The 7,667-nt window shown below is 43.7% G+C and overlaps 1 protein-coding gene and 1 pseudogene across 1 annotated transcript in view; one reads left to right on the forward strand and one right to left on the reverse strand.

The window, feature by feature from the left end:
* The window catches only part of FTO (FTO, alpha-ketoglutarate dependent dioxygenase), a 343,678-nt gene that overhangs the window by 30,050 nt on the left and 305,961 nt on the right, over positions 1-7,667 (reverse strand). The window lies entirely within an intron of this gene.
* Positions 6,191-6,309, forward strand: LOC111739631 (annotated as a pseudogene).

Genomic DNA, 7,667 nt, shown 5'->3' on the forward strand with positions numbered 1-7,667 from the left:
CTATTCCCGAGAGCTGCTGTGAGGACGCGGTGGGGTCACGCGTGGAAGCAAAGTACGAAGCACAATGCCTGGCACTCCGTGATCAGCTCAGTCGACGACAGCTTTTATTATTCATGTCGCCTCTTCCCCGGCTGTGACTGTTCTTGTGATGGTCGGTCATTCCGACACTGTCTTTAACAGTCGACACTGTCTTTAACAGTCGGCGTGATCATCAGTCCTCTGCAGTACTCCAAAGCATGGAAACCATCCGCTGGTGGGCAGCGGAGCCACCCGAAACCGTTTCAGACTCTGGCACGGAGGGGACAAAATGGTGGCTGAGGGGCCACATTTAGCTCACAAGTTATTTCGGCCCCAACAGTACCGGCTCTTGCGAATTTCTGGCGTTGCTCGAGCGAGTGGAAGATCTGCTTCTCGAGCCAAATCCGCGCCTCGCCCTCCCCCACCCGCCCCGCGATGATCACCGGCCGGAGGTGAGCGGCGGCTGAGCCTCCTGATAAAAGACGCACGTGCTCCAGCTGGAAATGTCCACCCTCCCCTTGCCCGGCCTACTGTCTTCGTCTCTAGTGCCAGGTCCTGCTCCAGGGCACTGGCTGTAAAAGGGCCGGCCCACCTCTGCTGCCCCGAGCTGTCCACTGCTCTGTCCGTTTGGCGGCCGTTTCGGGGTTGCTTTGGGGTCATCTCACAGCACAGCCCGCTCCTCGGCAGTCACCTGGGCTGCCATCCGCACGGAGTGACCGTGGCAGTCAGTCCGTCCACCATTCGTTTCAAGCCTCGACTCTCATTGACTTTACTTCTCATTCCCTCTTGTGGCCTCAGCCCTGGCTTCGCTCGGGGGCCAGTTCAGACGCCGAAGAGCGCGGGGAGAAACCACTGGGCCGCAAAGCTCAGATGGCGCCTCCTCCTCGGGTCGGCCGCCCGGGGCTTCCGTTCCCTCTACATTGTCGACTGTACCGGCAGCCACCGAACTCCCGAGGCTCTCGTCAGCATCTCTAGGGACATGCGTAGCACATCGCACCTGTGGCAGTTCACTTTGTAGGCCCCTCTCTGCTGCGGAACGAAAGTCCTCTCAGCAAACAATCCCATCCTTATCAGTAACAACACTGATGTTCTTGATTATTCAGTTTAAAATGACTGATGAACGAAGAATAAATTCCAACTTGGAAATATTATTCGAATTCAGTCAAATATTTCATGTAGAGAATTAAACATTTTCATGCAACAAATAAAAAAAATATATTACACGGAGTAGTTCATAAAGTGTTCCACTCTTTTAACTTGTAAACGAAGCTGAAACCTTGGCCTGATCACATGGTATGGGAGCGTAGCCCCAGTGCCGTCTCTTTGTCTCAATCACTGTCACTGTCTAGTTTCAACCTTCTGTTTATATGTGGGGATGTGTGGCACCATAGTGTCTGGAGACATAAACTACACCTGAAGGGAGCTCAAACAAAGTCAAATGGGAATGAACTTACTCTCGAATGGGTGTAGTTGAGTGTGTGTGTGCCGCTCGCTGACTGCATAACTGTGAATTCTCTGAATTAATGTCTATGTATAATACGACGTTTACTAAAGGCTATCTTACTAAAATGTGCTAATTTGAAGCATTATATATACGTAAATATAAATACACACATACACAAATGTTAGTAAACTTCAGGAGTAATTCAGAAATTGTGTAGAAATTAGACCAAAACAAGACTTTTTTAGAGAGTATTCTATCGCTGACGTTTACAATCGATGGAGAATGGTGATAATGAGAAGCAGGCTGACTCTTGTCAGTTTTATTATTGTTTTTAAATCTTCTACAGACAATGCACCTCCTTGATGCCGGCACGGTGGGGTGGGGGGCGAGCGGGAGAGGGGGGTGTGCAGCCCCCACTGCCCCCCCTGGGTGTATCTCTGCCCGTCTCCTAACTCGATTTCTGCTTTTCATTGTTAAGACATTCTGGTCTGGTTTCCTGACCCCTTTTGGCCCAGAACTTTGTCTCAGTCTTTGATCTTTTCTTCCCAAATCCATTCATCTGGATTCTTGATCCAACTGCCTGCCATCCTGGCCCCCAGACCTTGCTTGCCTCTTCCTCTGACTCGGCTCCCCTCCCCACACCCGTCACCTACCCACACGCTGGCTATCTGCGTTTTTCAGCTCATCATCCTTTGCCTTTGACGATTTCTCTGAATATGAACAGACGCCTGCCTGACCGAGGGGGCGCAGTGAGCTTTCTTTCCTGTCTGGCTGAACTCCTGTCTAGGCACAAACTCTACGCTGTCCTACTGCTGCCTAAATCTCAGAGTGGCAATCATGTAAGCATTGTTTTGATGTTAGCAGCTTGGTGGGGGAGGTGGCTGGGGATGCATACATAGCCTTGAGTGTGACTCACTGGTGATACTAGAGAAACACTGCTTGAGAAAAATGAATGAGCTACAAATGGCAGCTGTGCTTCCCGATATCAAGGCTGAAACGGGTGACGACGACTCTATGGGCGCTGGGCTTGGTCTGGGGTGTATTGCTTCGACTCGACGCTTGCCTATTGCCAAAGGCAGTGTGAGCATTCGTGATGCCTGTTTCTTAGGACCGTGTATTGCCTGATGGCAGAATTTATGGTCCTTAGTTCTGAGATGTCAATAAAATCACCTGGCCACGTGAGGGCTGTCTCCAGCGCAGTCTAATATAGAATGCTTATCTTATTCAGGCACAACCTCAGCCTTTAATATCCCACTAAATCTGTAAATCAATCCATGACTTTTAAGATTTCTTTGAGAAGAGTCTTAGGCGGCCTGGAGTCCCTTTTTTTTTATGAGGATGATGATATTCATTAACTTTACCAGTTAGTCACATATGTCAATAACCGTAGAGGCTGGTGAACCGAAATTGTTTTCCTCTGCTTTTGCTTAAAAATTCTGATCTATTATTATATAAAACAAGAGCTTTCGAAAAGGATAGTGGTTGTGCCCCATCACTCTGGAAAATCAAGACAGAGGTTCAATATTTAATTCTAAATCCTAAGCATCCATTATTTACACACGTGGCAAGGAAGAACAACCCCGGCCTTTCGTCCTGTTTCAAATGAAATAATACTGAAGAAGCACTTTAAGGTGTGGCTATGACAGGCTAAATAATGACTGTACCCCATTTACTTAGCCCTTAAAAATCTAACGAAAATCAGGATCCAATCACACATGCCACTTAACTCCACATGGTAATTTATATGTATATAATGTATTCACTACAGATATATGCATCTATATTCATCTGTATCTATGCATGAACACGCAAAATATATGTATACAGTACGTAGGACACAGGCAGCTTCGATGGGGGTTTATATCGCCATGTTTGAAGAACAGTATTCAAATGATTTTCTGATACTGTTTTCCCTACATACTTGCTTTGTGCAATTCAAGCATTGCTCATTTCCGTAAAGCTGTTCTATGGGTCTAGGATGCTGCTTTAAAATATCCGGGCCACCTTCAAAGATTTTATAAAGTGACTCCTTTATTCTCATGGAGAGGAGAGAAAGGCAGGTTAATCATCTATTGACTCCTCGGTCTTATTACTGGCATAAAGCTCTGGCTTTGTTAAATTTCCGCTTTTTAGTTACCTAACAAACATACATCAGCAGGAGGTGCAGATAAAGATCGAAAGATTAAGCTTTGTCACTCAAATGATAATTAAAAAGAGTATTTTAAACACACTGTAAATATACACAAGCCATCATAAAATCATCAAAACCCTGCCTGAGCTCACCACCTCCAGAGTATATAGATTATCGGGGAGAGGGATATTGATGTTAAGTCCTGCTTGTCTTGGAAGATTGTCATTAACTGTCCCAAGCCTGCACTCAGCCAGCCACCTGAGACGGGGAATTGGGCTCCGCACTTTCGAGTGGCAGATTAGGGGGATTTGGGACGAGCAGTTTAATATGCATTTAATTGTGATCTTTTTCTAGTCAACTCCCAGATTCCTTAAAATATATTATTCCAAGTACTTTAATGAAAACAACAGAAATCAAGATTCTGTTGTCCTGCTTTTAAGAAATAATTTCATATACAGACAAGATCTAGTAAAGCAGATTAATTTCTTCTAAAAATTTTCATTTATAACATGTCATGAGAAGACACACGAGCCCATGCAGCAACATCACCTTTCATAAAAAGAAAAGCTTGTCATCGCAATCTTATTAGGATGTCATGCATTGTTAAACTGGTAAAAAATTTCTGTATATTCCAATTAGTGCGACCATTTACTGGCAGAGACAGTACAGAGAAAACTCTTCTTTTTTTTTTAAAAAAGTCCTTTCCATTGGGAACCGATCCTTTGTTTGACAATTCAGAGAATGTTATTTAGAGATTTTAATTGCTCAGTTGATCTGTGGCTAGATCTCAATAATCAAAACAATAAAATTATTGGGTTTTTTTTTTTTTTGACAACTGTAATAAAGTGCTGATAGTGTCCTGGGATAGTTAACTCAAGCTGAACTGGCACTGCCAGATTTTTTCTCATATATCTTTTTTATCAGAAGCAAACTAGCCATTTTTTTAATGTAAAAAATACATTAATAACTTGTCATTATCAATAGATATTTCAACTATAACTCGAGGCGTCTACAGGAAAAATCTAATCTGGTTACCTATAACAATGTAATCTGATCATCTATGAAAAGGGGCCATAATTCTTAATTAAAAAGAAAAAAAATCTTCAAATCAAAAAGTCAAACATTCCAATAAAAATAGGCAAAAGACATGGATAAATATTTCACAAAAGGAGAAATATAAATGGCCATTTAAGTATAAGAAAATACTTCTAACTCATTAGTAATCAAAAGAAAATAAAGTCAAGGAGATACTGCTTTCCTAATCTATCAAATCGAAACAGTTTACACACACACACACACACACACACACACACACACACAAAACACACACACACACACTTTGCAGTACTGATAAAGGTACAATAGGCAAACTCATAGACTGCTGGAGGAGCCAACATAATTGGTTCAACCTTTTGGAAAAACATTTTGGCAATAAATACCAGAAGCCTTTAAGAATGTACATATCCTTTGACCCAGTGAATTCAATTTCTAAGAATCTGTCCTAAGGTGATAAAGATCCAGGCAAAATTTTCAGACAAGAATATTCACCCCGGTATTTTATATGAGGAAAAAATCGGAAACGACCTAAATATGCAACAAAAGGAGAAAAATTAAATAGATATGGCCTAAAAGGGAATTCTAGTTTTTATTAACAGACATGTTCTCAGGGAATATTTAAAGATGAAAAGTAGCTCATGATATAATCAGTGAAAAGAGGCAAGTTATAAAAGTTATGAATCTGATTTTGCTTTAAAAAGTATGTCTGTATGTACATATGCACTGAAAAAAAGATTAGAAGACAATACATTAAAATGTTCATAGTGGTTATCTTCAAGTGGTGAAATTGTAGAAGACCTTTCTGTTTTATACTTCTCAGGGCTTTCAAAAAGATGATTTTTGTTAGCACAAATTACATGTTAATTTAAAACATGCTCATTGCAAAAGCAAACACAGAAATATTGAGCCTTAGAAAATATGGTTTCCTACCATATTTTCTAAGTAATTTACCTTATGAAAAGTACACTGAGATCTAAATAAGTGTCTTCCTTTTTTTTGGAGACGAGTACACTATCTATACAATGATGAATTTAATCGAAATGTAGAAAAAAGGCATTTAAAAAAGCTTACCAAGGAGGAAGTGGCAGTTGGGAGGGCCGGTTGGGAGGCCTGAGAAAGAAGTCTCTTCATTGTACAATGTGATCTCACCAGCCAGAATGGAGGATGCTCAAAACAGGACATTTGGTGCCAAGGGAAACTGAGCATTTGGCTTGGCACAAATCGCTGGCTATTAATAACGGCCCGTAGAAGAAACATAATCAGCCCTGAATTTGCACTTGATTTGGATTTTTTCAATTCTATAAATTAGGAAGTTCTTCTTTTACGTATGCATATTCTAAAGGAGAGTACCTCCCAGCAAACACCAGCTTTCCCGCCCCACGTTCTCAACCCCAACACGCAGGCAGGAGCCTTCTGACTCCCTGTCTCAGGGGCTAAAAAGAAGCCACTGGTTGGACGTGGTTCCACAACGTAGCGGTCAGCACGTCTGCTTTACACGCAGGGGGTCCTGGGTTCGCGCCCCAGGGGAGCCACGGTCCATGGTCTATGGCCATGCCACCCTGAACAAGCCCGATGTCTGATCTCGGAAACTAAGCAGGGTTGGGCCTGGTTAGTACTTGGATGGGAGACCACCTAGGAAGACCAAGTACTACTGTAGGCATAAATAATTAAAACAAAACAAAACAAAACAAAAGCCACTGGCATAATCCTGGGGACCACACACGTTACTGGAAACCTTGGCCAAGCTTGACCTTGAGGATGAAGACCATTAGGACCTTGCTTAAGTGAGATGTTAGAAAGTCTTAGGGTTGTTCACTCTGGAGAGTAAAAATTAATTACTTGGCTTACTAAAGAGCCAGAGCAGAAAGCCACCACGTCCTTTCATTTAATCTGCTTCTTGTCCTGCATCCCTGCGCTGTGCTTACTCTTTTCTGCTGGATTCCATCTGGGAAGAACGGCACCCTGACCCGTGGCGCCAGCTGCTCTGTCCCATTTGAAGGATGGGGAGGCGGAGTATGCACAGGGGAGGCAGGAGGACAAGTATGAGAGGAAGAAAAATACATTTTTGGCAGGTCAACAGTTCCGAGGTTATTAAGTGAGCACCTACCACGTGCTGAGTGCTTTATCTCATTTGATTTTACGTGCCCCAGAATACCAAAATCCAGCTTTTTAAAGTCCTTCTCTCCTTAAACTCCAGCCAGAATCATTCTTTCCGACTACCAATATTCAGGAATATCTCAAAACGCAAAAGTTTAGGAACTAGTTTAGCCACAGGTTTCTTCATTTTTTAATACTAGGGAATGATTTCGATCCACGTCCAGTGGCAGAAGGTAAAAAAGTGGCCACCTCTTCTCTCCGAGCTGGGCAGATGGGGAGAAGCCCCGTCGTGACACGGATAGCCAGTCTGGTGAGGGAGCTGATCAACATGGAGGGCCTGGGTCCTGTCTCTGAACCATGCGAGCACCTAGATTTCTGAGTTTTTTGCTTCAAAGCTCCAAACGTCCAAATTCAGATGCGTCCAAATTCAGAACCCTTCCTCCCCTTCCCCCACCCTCGCCTGCAGTACCCCCCCTCCCCCAACCCCACTGCTTGCTAAGTGGCTGCAGTATGAATAACTTGAAGGAATGCGTCATGCCCGGCCACCCCTCCAGCAGGGGACGACTGGCTTTCTCAGCGGTGTACGGTGAGCCCCACCGAGCCACCCCGCAGCCTCATTAGAACGCAGGACGCTGCAGCCAGCCCAGGGCGCTGGACGCCAGCTGCCTGTGGTCTACATCTGCAGTCCTGGCAGACGCCGGGGACTGCTGCCTTCCACTGAAGATCAAGTACATGATCCACTGCAGTTAATCAATAGGATAATGGAATGAATCAATAGGAAAGATTTTTAGAAGGTCTTAATTAAAGAAACACTTGCAGATACAAATGATGTCTTCAATCTATTGATAGTGCCAAGGTGAAGGGTTAAACACAAACAAAACCATCAACTTTATTTTGCCGGCGTGCCTTCCGCAAGAGAAC

This window comes from Pteropus vampyrus, unplaced genomic scaffold, assembly GCF_000151845.1.
Source record: "Pteropus vampyrus isolate Shadow unplaced genomic scaffold, Pvam_2.0 Scaffold51, whole genome shotgun sequence".
NCBI classification, from domain to species: domain Eukaryota; kingdom Metazoa; phylum Chordata; class Mammalia; order Chiroptera; family Pteropodidae; genus Pteropus; species Pteropus vampyrus.